We start from the raw sequence: 14057 nt of genomic DNA, 5'->3' as shown, positions 1-14057 counted from the left end.
CACAATTCTAATGTCACGGCCTGCAAAAGATAATACATTGTAAGTTATCAAATCCATCAAAACCAGTAAACAAATGTCCAGGCTTGAAAAACATACTCAACTGAAAAGTAACAGAAATCATTCAACTCTCACCTGCAGGCATAGAATTACCCATATTGTCTTGATAATGAAAGGTGAATGTGGAGAAACAGTGTTATCTTACTATTTATTCACCAAGCTCTCTTAGAACCTCCCACTTGCTTCATGTCTCTACAATAAGGAAGATGCAAACCGGTTCCTTTCAGATTTGCACAGACCGTATGTTGGAGACCTCCCTGTGGGTCACCATGATCGTTTGAAATCCAGGCAATCGTCATAGAAATCGGATGTGTTGCATGGAAGACTAAAGTTTCAATGAACTGACACTGTTATTAATACAACTACCAACGGAAAAAGTCCCTGCTAACTGAAACCGAGGCCAATTGTTTTCCTCAAGGTTGCCCCTTTTTTATTTTCAGGCTTTCTACAAAGGTGGAGGAAGAGGAGGAACATGTCACAATGTAAGTATTACTTTTTCTAAATGATTAAGTCATATACAATGTAATGTCAATTTATTGCCATATTTATCGAAAATAAATTACACGACAGGTTAATTAATGCCTTTCATAGATGTTTTCCCCCTAACATATCTCAAGTTAATACTGTCATCAAATGCCCGTTTCTATCCAAGTACATTGTACCTATTACTGTTTTATCAGGTCAAAGTCAACAGGATAGTGAGGTACCAGGTAGTGGAGCAGAAGTAGGAGGACCAGGACCAGAGAACAGTAAAAGCAGCCCCAACAAGATTTTGAACATTGTCTTACTGGGACAGGCAGGCACCGGAAAGAGTGCAAGTGGCAACACAATCCTGGGGAAAGACATTTTTAAATCATGTCAAAGCTCTCTACCAGTCACTAGACAGTGCCAGGTAGAAAATAAGCAGTTTTCAAGAGCAAAAGTTAGAGTCATTGATACCCCTGACTTCTTTGATGAATATGTTAAAAAAGATGAACAGCTGACACGTTGCAGTAATTACTGTGAGACTGGGATTTGTGTGTACTTGTTGGTGATTAAAATTGGCCGATTCACAGAGGGCAAGAGAGGGACTTTAAATGAATTGGAAAAAGCCTTTAAGATTAAAGGCAAAGATAAAACTATTGTCCTCTTTACTCATGGAGAGAACCTGAAAAACATGAACATAGAGATGTTTATCCAGTCAGACCCTCATCTTAAACAGATAGTTGAGCTCTGTGGGAACAGGTACCATGTGTTCAGAAACACTGACAAAGACCGTCATCAGGTGATGGGGCTGATGGGGAAGATTTCTGGATTGCCGGGCATTGATCAAATGTTCCCTGATTCGAAGGGGTGGCTCACTGCTATACAGAAGTGGATACCGTGGATACCTCCGAGGGAAACAAGCAATGCTCAATATAAGTGCACAATGACTTAAGATTTATGGAAAATATGAGAGTGCTACCAATGAATGTTTTAGGTTACAGGATTATTGTGTCTTAAAAAGAAGATCATTGTATGAAAACTCTAAAATGTTATAAATTGATTTATTGTGTAAACTGATTGTAAATGGATTAAACTTCTTTCGTAAAACTTGTGCTATTTAATTTTCCAGTTATATGAATGTGATTTTTTTCTACATTCCTGTTGTTTTCACTGTATATAGCCACTGACAGATATTGAGATGTATGCTTAGTTTTCTTATTTGACCTGAAATGTTCACATTGTGACTTTGATTGCTCTTGTTTGTTTTTTTTATCTGAAATTATGTTTTTGGTGTAAGAAAACCACATTATTGTGCTCTAGGAATCCATGATTACTGTAATCAATAAGTCAATGTTGATAGTGGAAACAACAAGATACTCACTAATGATTTACATTCATGCCCTGCTGATAAATTACACAAGAATTAACCACATTTGTTAGAGAAGGAAATAAAATGCTGACATTCATTGTAAATATGACGTTTCATGGTAAGCCAGAGGAAACAGTGACACTGTCCAGAAATCTCTCATGTCCCTCACATTAAAAAAACATTTCACTTGTTTTTTCCAACTATTTTTGGAACACTTCACATGATCACGTTTTCACATGGGTAGTTTCATGCTATCACATGTTGCTTTACATGTTGCTTTACATGTTATCACATGAAAACATTTTTTATGTGACGGTGTGTGAAGCAGACATGCAAATAATGTGTATGACACTTGATCATATTAAAATCTTCGATAGCAACATATTCAGTCAGTGGAGTCTTTGTTTCAGTATTGATAATTTATACAAAACAAATGTTGTTTAAAAAATGCTTTTGAAATGGATGTCCTGACGATTTATGACATGTTAATGAGAATGTATAGCAGCATCATTTAAAGCTAATAGGCAATATTTTCACTATGAAAATTAAATGCACCATGGTAACTTTACAGGGCAGGGAAAGCAAACATGAAGAATGTATTCACCAATAGAAAATGGTGAACAACAGGATTAGATGTAGCCATTAGCTCAACATCTCAGAGGACTTGCGTCAGATAACAACATTGACGAATACGCTGATTCGGTGTGCGAGTTCATTAGAACGTGCGTTGAAGATGTCGTTCCCATAGCAACGATTAAAACATTCCCTAACCAGAAACCGTGGATTGATGGCAGCATTCGTGTGAAACTGAAAGCGCGAACCACTGCTTTTAATCAGGGCAAGGTGTCTGGTAACATGACCGAATACAAACAGTGCAGCTATTCCCTCCGCAAGGCTATCAAACAAGCTAAGCGCCAGTACAGAGACAAAGTAGAATCTCAATTCAACGGCTCAGACACAAGAGGCATGTGGCAGGGTCTACAGTCAATCACGGACTACAGGAAGAAACCCAGCCCAGTCACGGACCAGGATGTCTTGCTCCCAGGCAGACTAAATAACTTTTTTGCCCGCTTTGAGGACAATACAGTGCCACTGACACGGCCTGCAACGAAAACATGCGGTCTCTCCTTCACTGCAGCCGAGGTGAGTAAGACATTTAAACGTGTTAACCCTCGCAAGGCTGCAGGCCCAGATGGCATCCCCAGCCGCGCCCTCAGAGCATGCGCAGACCAGCTGGCCGGTGTGTTTACGGACATATTCAATCAATCCCTATACCAGTCTGCTGTTCCCACATGCTTCAAGAGGGCCACCATTGTTCCTGTTCCCAAGAAAGCTAAGGTAACTGAGCTAAATGACTACCGCCCCGTAGCACTCACATCCGTCATCATGAAGTGCTTTGAGAGACTAGTCAAGGACCATATCACCTCCACCCTACCTGACACCCTAGACCCACTCCAATTTGCTTACCGCCCAAATAGGTCCACAGACGATGCAATCTCAACCACACTGCACACTGCCCTAACCCATCTGGACAAGAGGAATACCTATGTGAGAATGCTGTTCATCGACTACAGCTCGGCATTCAACACCATAGTACCCTCCAAGCTCGTCATCATGCTCGAGACCCTGGGTCTCGACCCCGCCCTGTGCAACTGGGTACTGGACTTCCTGACGGGCCGCCCCCAGGTGGTGAGGGTAGGCAACAACATCTCCTCCCCGCTGATCCTCAACACTGGGGCCCCACAAGGTTGCGTTCTGAGCCCTCTCCTGTACTCCCTGTTCACCCACGACTGCGTGGCCACGCACGCCTCCAACTCAATCATCAAGTTTGCGGACGACACAACAGTGGTAGGCTTGATTACCAACAACGATGAGACGGCCTACAGGGAGGAGGTGAGGGCCCTCGGAGTGTGGTGTCAGGAAAACAACCTCACACTCAACGTCAACAAAACTAAGGAGATGATTGTGGACTTCAGGAAACAGCAGAGGGAACACCCCCCTATCCACATCGATGGAACAGTAGTGGAGAGGGTAGCAAGTTTTAAGTTCCTCGGCATACACATCACAGACAAACTGAATTGGTCCACTCACACAGACAGCATCGTGAAGAAGGCGCAGCAGTGCCTCTTCAACCTCAGGAGGCTGAAGAAATTCGGCTTGTCACCAAAAGCACTCACAAACTTCTACAGATGCACAATCGAGAGCATCCTGGCGGGCTGTATCACCGCCTGGTATGGCAACTGCACCGCCCTCAACCGTAAGGCTCTCCAGAGGGTAGTGAGGTCTGCACAACGCATCACCGGGGGCAAACTACCTGCCCTCCAGGACACCTACACCACCCGATGTCACAGGAAGGCCATAAAGATCATCAAGGACATCAACCACCCGAGCCACTGCCTGTTCACCCCGCTATCATCCAGAAGGCGAGGTCAGTACAGGTGCATCAAAGCTGGGACCGAGAGACTGAAAAACAGCTTCTATCTCAAGGCCATCAGACTGTTAAACAGCCACCACTAACACTGAGTGGCTGCTGCCAACACACTGACACTGACTCAACTCCAGCCACTTTAATAATGGGAATTGATGGGAAATGATGTAAATATATCACTAGCCACTTTAAACAATGCTACCTTATATAAATGTTACTTACCCTACATTATTCATCTCATACGCATACGTATATACTGTACTCTATATCATCGACGGTATCCTTATGTAATACATGTATCACTAGCCACTTTATACTATACTATGCCACTTTGTTTACATACTCATCTCATTTGTACATACTGTACCCGATACCATCTACTGTATCTTGCCTATGCTGCTCTGTACCATCACTCATTCATATATCCTTATGTACATATTCTTTATCCCCTTACACTGTGTACAAGACAGTAGTTTGGAATTGTTAGTTAGATTACTTGTTATTACTGCATTGTCGGAACTAGAAGCACAAGCATTTCGCTACACTCGCATTAACATCTGCTAACCATGTGTATGTGACAAATAAAATTTGATTTGATTTGATTTGATTGATTTGATTTGACTTTGTAAGGTAAACGTGACCCCCTAGAGGTAGTTTTGTAGTGTGGTTGATGAGTCAGTTGATGCTATACTGCTTTATGTTGGGGATCTGATTAGCTCTTCAGCTGATTTTTATTTTATTGTATTTATTTGTACCTTTATTTTACCCGGCAGGCCAATTAAGAACACATTCCGATTAACAATGACTGCCTGGCAAGACATCCTGGTCTCATAGACTAGACGTATCATAGTAAACGGAAATCCGGGACAACCAAATTAGTAAGATTTGTTACTTTTGATATGGTTACATAAGACTAAAGGTTACTTAAGGCAGAAACGATTGGAGGTCAGGGTGGATAGGTGGGCGTATGACATGGATGTCTAGCATTGTGAATACAATGTGAACAACTAGGTTAAAGGAAACAGTCGTATATGAATAACTGTTATAAGTTGAATAACTAACTGTATCATTTGTATATCATATTTCTTTATGTCAGAGTGTTATAGTATCTGTACTAACTGTCACTTTTTGGTATGTAGCACCAATATCCATTTAAAAACTGATTAACAACAAATGTAAGTGGAAAATGTTGGTGTTAAATATACATATAAAATACAAAACAGTATGAGAAGGTCATTACTTGTTTGTATAACTTTGGTTGTAGTTTGAAATACTGAAATGTAAATGTAGTGTATTTTGTACAGATAATATTTTGTTATGTTATAAACATGCTTGATTAACATAAGATAATAACATTAAATCAGCATTACAAAACGTAAATAACTACAATGAGCTATGTAAAATTTCTGTCAATACAATTTTTCTAAATTATTGCAAGTTGACTGATTAAAATGCAGGAAGTGTGCGCATTACTTTTGTACTTGTGGTTGGTCAGTCTATAAATGCACATTATTTGAAAGCATACCTTTGACAATAAAATATAATTAAGTGAGAAGCTGATGAGAACGTATTGTTTTAAGCAAACAGACTATAAGTACTGACCTGACAATGGTGGAATCCAATTCAAATTCCCATTTACCTAGTGGAGGCTGGTTTAGAATTTCATGTTAACGTCATACTTTCCCACATAACCATTGCTTTACTCCTCTGAGTATATGGAGTCACAAACAGAAGATTGATAGTAATTGATACATCTAAGATGGAACAATACTTATTTACATGTTCTTGTACTGTCATATATTCAACAGTCTGTCAAGAGTTCTCGCAGTTCTATATAGATTGACAGTATACTGTATAGTCTAAGTGTCACGTTGGTATAAACCCCGAAAACACACACGCACAACACGCAGCACGATAGCCAAAACAAACACAACACATGTACTCACACGACCAACGGACAATGGAAGAAAAATCGTAATCCTAGTAAAAAATAATTGAAAATAAAAATGTGTTCTTAACCGACTTGCCTCGTTAAATAAAGGTAAAATAGAAAATAATAGCTTGAGATGGTCTTCAAATAACATCTCATATAAAGCGACTTAAGGGGGATTCCTGGTGAATTTGGCCATAAAATAATTATATAGGCCTATTTTTTGGAGAGGGTTTTCCTGAAATAAAATCCATAGAAAGGTTCTTTGGGAGAAGGATTTTTGGAATATATGCTATTTGAAATCTGTTTACGAGATATTTAATTTTATGCCGTTACAACTGATTCTACAATAACATTCCTTCAACAAAACAGTTTTTTTTACCTTTATTTAACTAGGCAAGTCAGTTCAGAACAAATTCCTATTTACAATGACGGCCTAGGAACAGTGGGTTAACTGCCTGTTCAGGGGCAGAACGACAGATTTGTACCTTGTCAGCTCGGGGATTTGAACTTGCAACCTTCCGTGTCACCCTTTCACACACAGGGCTTTGCTATGATGGTGTGGTTGATGGACCCTATCGTAAACTGGCAGCACTTATTTAAAACCCCTATAATGGCTAATCAGTGCAAAATCTACAGCTAGTAGTTTGTTGTATTGTATCGTAATGTGGTGTTCACATGTTATATTCAGGGTAAACATACCTTTTTTGAGGGTTTTGTTTTGAGTAACCAATCATCACTGACATATAGGCTATTGTCAAAAAATGCATATAGACTGAAATACTTGAATATTAATGACGCGCAGGTTGACTCATATCCTGCAGTCGCTGTGGTTATATCCACAGGCATTCGGATTCAGGGTCAATAAATGCTGTGTGGATGAAGGGCGGGTGGGTGGCGGGAGGGTTAACTGAAGAGAGAACAATGCATCAAAACACACATATATATATATTTAAACCTTATCAAAACATATAGGCCTATGGGCTAGGCTACATATGATTTGAAATGGTCGCAGGAAAAGCATGCGCTGTTTGCCTGAAGCTGGGCATCAATCCCAAGGGATCAGTGTTGGATAAAATACCCAATTGTCATAGTTGAGTAAAAGTAAAGATACCTTAATAGAAAATTACTCAAGTAAAAGTGAAAGTCACCCAGTAAATTACTACTTGATTAAAAGTCTAAAAGTATTTGGTTTTAAATTTACTCAAGTATCAAAAGTAAATGTAATTGCTAAAATATACCTATATCAAATTTCTTATATAAAGCAAACCAAACTGCACCATTTTCTTGTTTTTCAGCCAGGGGCACACTCCAACACTCAGACATCTTTACAAACGAAGCATGTGTGTTTAGTGAGTCCGCCAGGTCAGAGGCAGTAGGGATGACCAGGGATGTTCTCTGTTTAGTGAGTCCACCAGATCAGAGGCAGTAGGGAGGACCAGGGATGTTCTCTGTTTAGTGAGTCCACCAGATCAGAGGCAGTAGGGATGACCAGGGATGTTCTCTGTTTAGTGAGTCCTCCAGATCAGAGGCAGTAGGGATGACCAGGGATGTTCTCTGTTTAGTGAGTCCTCCAGATCAGAGGCAGTAGGGATGACCAGGGATGTTCTCTATTTAGTGAGTCCTCCAGATCAGAGGCAGTAGGGATGACCAGGGATGTTCTCTGTTTAGTGAGTCCGCCAGGTCAGAGGCAGTAGGGATGACCAGGGATGTTCTCTGTTTAGTGAGTCCTCCAGATCAGAGGCAGTAGGGATGACCAGGGATGTTCTCTGTTTAGTGAGTCCTCCAGATCAGAGGCAGTAGGGAGGACCAGGGATGTTCTCTGTTTAGTGAGTCCTCCAGATCAGAGGCAGTAGGGATGACCAGGGATGTTCTCTTGATAAGTGCGTGCTTTGAACCATTTTCCTGTCCTGTTAATCATTCAAAATGTAACCCAAACTACTTTTGGGTGTCAGGGCAAATGTACGGAGTAAAAAGTACATTATTTTCTTTAGGAATGTAGTAAAGTAAAAGTTAAAGTTAAATATAAATAGTAAATTAAATACAGATACACCCCAAAAAATACTTAGGTGCTTTAAAGTATTTTTAGGTAAATCATTTATACCACTGCAAGGGATAATATGTCATTCACAAGGGATAATATGTCATTCACAAGGGATAATATGTCATTCACAAGGGATAATATGTCATTCACAAGGGATAATATGTCATTCACAAGGGATAATATGTCATTCACAAGGGATAATATGTCATTCACAAGGGATAATATGTCATTCACAAGGGATAATATGTCATTCACAAGGGATAATATGTCATTCACAAGGGATAATATGTCATTCACAAGGGATAATATGTCATTCACAAGGGATAATATGTCATTCACAAGGGATAATATGTCATTCACAAGGGATAATATGTCATTCACAAGGGATAATATGTCATTCACAAGGGATAATATGTCATTCACAAGGGATAATATGTCATTCACAAGGGATAATATGTCATTCACAAGGGATAATATGTCATTCACAAGGGATAATATGTCATTCACAAGGGATAATATGTCATTCACAAGGGATAATATGTCATTCACAAGGGATAATATGTCATTCACAAGGGATAATATGTCATTCACAAGGGATAATATGTCATTCACAAGGGATAATATGTCATTCACAAGGGATAATATGTCATTCACAAGGGATAATATGTCATTCACAAGGGATAATATGTCATTCACAGGGGATAATATGTCATTCACAGGGGATAATATGTCATTCACAGGGGATAATATGTCATTCACAAGGGATAATATGTCATTCACAAGGGATAATATGTCATTCACAGGGGATAATATGTCATTCACAGGGGATAATATGTCATTCACAAGGGATAATATGTCATTCACAAGGGATAATATGTCATTCACAAGGGATAATATGTCATTCACAAGGGATAATATGTCATTCACAAGGGATAATATGTCATTCACAAGGGATAATATGTCATTCACAAGGGATAATATGTCATTCACAAGGGATAATATGTCATTCACAAGGGATAATATGTCATTCACAAGGGATAATATGTCATTCACAAGGGATAATATGTCATTCACAAGGGATAATATGTCATTCACAAGGGATAATATGTCATTCACAAGGGATAATATGTCATTCACAAGGGATAATATGTCATTCACAAGGGATAATATGTCATTCACAAGGGATAATATGTCATTCACAAGGGATAATATGTCATTCACAAGGGATAATATGTCATTCACAAGGGATAATATGTCATTCACAAGGGATAATATGTCATTCACAAGGGATAATATGTCATTCACAAGGGATAATATGTCATTCACAAGGGATAATATGTCATTCACAAGGGATAATATGTCATTCACAAGGGATAATATGTCATTCACAAGGGATAATATGTCATTCACAAGGGATAATATGTCATTCACAAGGGATAATATGTCATTCACAAGGGATAATATGTCATTCACAAGGGATAATATGTCATTCACAAGGGATAATATGTCATTCACAAGGGATAATATGTCATTCACAAGGGATAATATGTCATTCACAAGGGATAATATGTCATTCACAAGGGATAATATGTCATTCACAAGGGATAATATGTCATTCACAAGGGATAATATGTCATTCACAAGGGATAATATGTCATTCACAAGGGATAATATGTCATTCACAAGGGATAATATGTCATTCACAAGGGATAATATGTCATTCACAAGGGATAATATGTCATTCACAAGGGATAATATGTCATTCACAAGGGATAATATGTCATTCACAAGGGATAATATGTCATTCACAAGGGATAATATGTCATTCACAAGGGATAATATGTCATTCACAGGGGATAATATGTCATTCACAGGGGATAATATGTCATTCACAAGGGATAATATGTCATTCACAAGGGATAATATGTCATTCACAAGGGATAATATGTCATTCACAAGGGATAATATGTCATTCACAAGGGATAATATGTCATTCACAAGGGATAATATGTCATTCACAGGGGATAATATGTCATTCACAAGGGATAATATGTCATTCACAAGGGATAATATGTCATTCACAAGGGATAATATGTCATTCACAGGGGATAATATGTCATTCACAAGGGATAATATGTCATTCACAAGGGATAATATGTCATTCACAAGGGATAATATGTCATTCACAAGGGATAATATGTCATTCACAAGGGATAATATGTCATTCACAAGGGATAATATGTCATTCACAAGGGATAATATGTCATTCACAGGGGATAATATGTCATTCACAAGGGATAATATGTCATTCACAAGGGATAATATGTCATTCACAAGGGATAATATGTCATTCACAAGGGATAATATGTCATTCACAAGTGATGTTCTAATATTGTCACCCATCACACTATTCTTGATTTAATCTTGTCTGTACATATTGTAACATAGGGAGTCAGGATGCAGTTAGTGAGTTTAATAACAGCGAACATGGAACGATACAAAACAAGAGCAGCTTCTGACATGGAAACATAAACTACTACCTGATGACTGACAACAAAACAGTGGTATATAAAGGGTAGGTAATCAAGGGAGTAATGCAGTCCAGGTATGACTGATGTCACACACAGGTGTGTGTAAAGACGGGTGGCAGGTGTGTGTAAAGACGGGTGGCAGGTGTGTGTAAAGACGGTTAGCAGGTGTGTGTAAAGATGGGTGGCAGGTGTGTGTAAAGATGGGTGGCAGGTGTGTGTAAAGATGGGTGGCAGGTGTGTGTAAAGACGGTTAGCAGGTGTGTGTAAAGATGGGTGGCAGGTGTGTGTAAAGACGGGTGGCAGGTGTGTGTAAAGATGGTTGGCAGGTGTGTGTAAAGATGGTTGGCAGGTGTGTGTAGAGATGGTTGGCAGGTGTGTGTTAAGACGGTTGGCAGGTGTGTGTAAAGATGGTTGGCAGGTGTGTGTAGAGATGGGTGGCAGGTGTGTGTAAAGATGGGTGGCAGGTGTGTGTAAAGATGGTTGGCAGGTGTGTGTAAAGATGGTTGGCAGGTGTGTGTAAAGATGGTTGGCAGGTGTGTGTAAAGATGGTTGGCAGGTGTGTGTAAAGACGGTTGGCAGGTGTGTGTAAAGATGGTTGGCAGGTGTGTGTAGAGATGGGTGGCAGGTGTGTGTAAAGATGGGTGGCAGGTGTGTATAAAGATGGTTGGCAGGTGTGTGTAAAGATGGTTGGCAGGTGTGTGTAAAGATGGTTGGCAGGTGTGTGTAAAGACGGGTGGCAGGTGTGTGTAAAGATGGTTGACAGGTGTGTGTAAAGATGGTTGGCAGGTGTGTGTAAAGATGGGTGGGCAGGTGTGTGTAAAGATGGGTGGGCAGGTGTGTGTAAAGATGGGTGGGCAGGACCGGTGGCTAGTAGACCGGTGACATCGAGCGCTGGAGCAGGGAGTGGATGTGATACATATGCTAAATAATAATATGTGAGAAATTTGTTATTGATTTAGAATGGGACCATTATCATACACCTGTATCGAAACAGGGACAGTGGGAAAATATACTATTCCATTAAATAGTGACTGGAGGACGCTTTTCCATGGTCCATATCCATGCCAGCCAGGTAAGCTATGTCGTGGAAATTATCGCTAAGGACCCCAAACTGAAACATATCTTTATGGCGTATGGGTTTCCTTCAACTGAAACGTTAGGCTGTCTAATGGGTTTCCTTCAACTGAGGCGTTAGGCTGTCTAATGGGTTTCCTTCAACTGAGACGTTAGGCTGTCCAATGGGTTTCCTTCAACTGAGACGTTAGGCTGTCTAATGGGTTTCCTTCAACTGAGGCGTTAGGCTGTCCAATGGGTTTCCTTCAACTGAGACGTTAGGCTGTCTAATGGGTTTCCTTCAACTGAGGCGTTAGGCTGTCTAATGGGTTTCCTTCAACTGAGACGTTAGGCTGTCCAATGGGTCTCCTTCAACTGAGACGTTAGGCTGTCTAATGGGTTTCCTTCAACTGAGGCGTTAGGCTGTCCAATGGGTTTCCTTCAACTGAGACGTTAGGCTGTCTAATGGGTTTCCTTCAACTGAGGCGTTAGGCTGTCCAATGCGTTTCCTTCAACTGAGACGTTAGGCTGTCCAATGGGTTTCCTTCAACTGAGACGTTAGGCTGTCTAATGGGTTTCCTTCAACTGAGGCGTTAGGCTGTCTAATGGGTTTCCTTCAACTGAGGCGTTAGGCTACCCTCTGGTGGTAAAAAAAGGTGTATGTCAACTGTCCCATTAGATAATGACTCCATGACACAATATATTCAATCTAGTTATTTTAATTTATGAGATCATATAACATTTAACAAACAAACTGCAGGAAAATACAGTACAATAGTAAACAATAAAACCAACAAGAATGTCAAAGCAACTCAAACCAATGTCCTACTTCATTCTAAGACAGATAAAGAACATACATTAAAAAACAATCAAAATCTGATTAAAGACCTCATATATACTGAGTATATAAAACCCCTTACCCTCAATTTGTCAGGACATGGACTCTACAAGGAGTCAAGGTGTTCCACAGGGGTGCTAGCCCATTTTGACTCTAATGCTTCCTACAGTTGTGTTCATGGACCATTCTTGATACACACAGGACATGGTTGAGTGTGAAAAACCCAGCAGCGTTGCAGTTCTCAATACAAACCGGTCCTCTTGGCAGCTACTACCAGAGCCTGTTCAAGGGCACGTAAATATTTTATCTTACCCATTCACCCTCTGAAAGGCACACACACACAATCCATGTCTCAAGGCTTAAAAACTTTTGAACCTATTTCTTCCTTTCATCTACACTGATGGATTTAACAAGTGACATCAATAGCATTCACCTGGTCAGTCTATTTCATAGAGAGAGCAGGTTAAGGGATCCTAGCATTCACCTGGTCAGTCTATGTCAAAGAGAGAGCAGGTTAAGGGATCATAGCATTCACCTGGTCAGTCTATTTCATGGAGAGAGCAGGTTAAGGGATCATAGCATTCACCTGGTCAGTCTATTTCATGGAGAGAGCAGGTTAAGGGATCATAGCATTCACCTGGTCAGTCTATGTCAAAGAGAGAGCAGGTTAAGGGATCATAGCTTTCACCTGGTCAGTCTATTTCATGGAGAGAGCAGGTTAAGGGATCATAGCATTCACCTGGTCAGTCTATTTCATGGAGAGAGCAGGTTAAGGGATCATAGCTTTCACCTGGTCAGTCTATGTCAAAGAGAGAGCAGGTTAAGGGATCATAGCATTCACCTGGTCAGTCTATGTCAAAGAGAGAGCAGGTTAAGGGATCCTAGCATTCACCTGGTCAGTCTATGTCAAAGAGAGAGCAGGTTAAGGGATCCTAGCATTCACCTGGTCAGTCTGTCAAAGAGAGAGCAGGTTAAGGGATCATAGCATTCACCTGGTCAGTCTATGTCAAAGAGAGAGCAGGTTAAGGGATCATAGCATTCACCTGGTCAGTCTATTTCATGGAGAGAGCAGGTTAAGGGATCATAGCATTCACCTGGTCAGTCTATTTCATGGAGAGAGCAGGTTAAGGGATCATAGCTTTCACCTGGTCAGTCTATGTCAAAGAGAGAGCAGGTTAAGGGATCATAGCATTCACCTGGTCAGTCTGTCAAAGAGAGAGCAGGTTAAGGGATCATAGCATTCACCTGGTCAGTCTATGTCAAAGAGAGAGCAGGTTAAGGGATCATAGCATTCACCTGGTCAGTCTATTTCATGGAGAGAGCAGGTTAAGGGATCATAGCA

Source organism: Oncorhynchus clarkii, chromosome 21 (assembly GCF_045791955.1).
Source record: "Oncorhynchus clarkii lewisi isolate Uvic-CL-2024 chromosome 21, UVic_Ocla_1.0, whole genome shotgun sequence".
In the NCBI taxonomy this organism is placed as follows: Eukaryota; Metazoa; Chordata; class Actinopteri; order Salmoniformes; family Salmonidae; genus Oncorhynchus; species Oncorhynchus clarkii.
The sequence above is the reverse complement of the archived record's forward strand: the minus strand, read 5'-3'. Positions refer to the sequence as shown.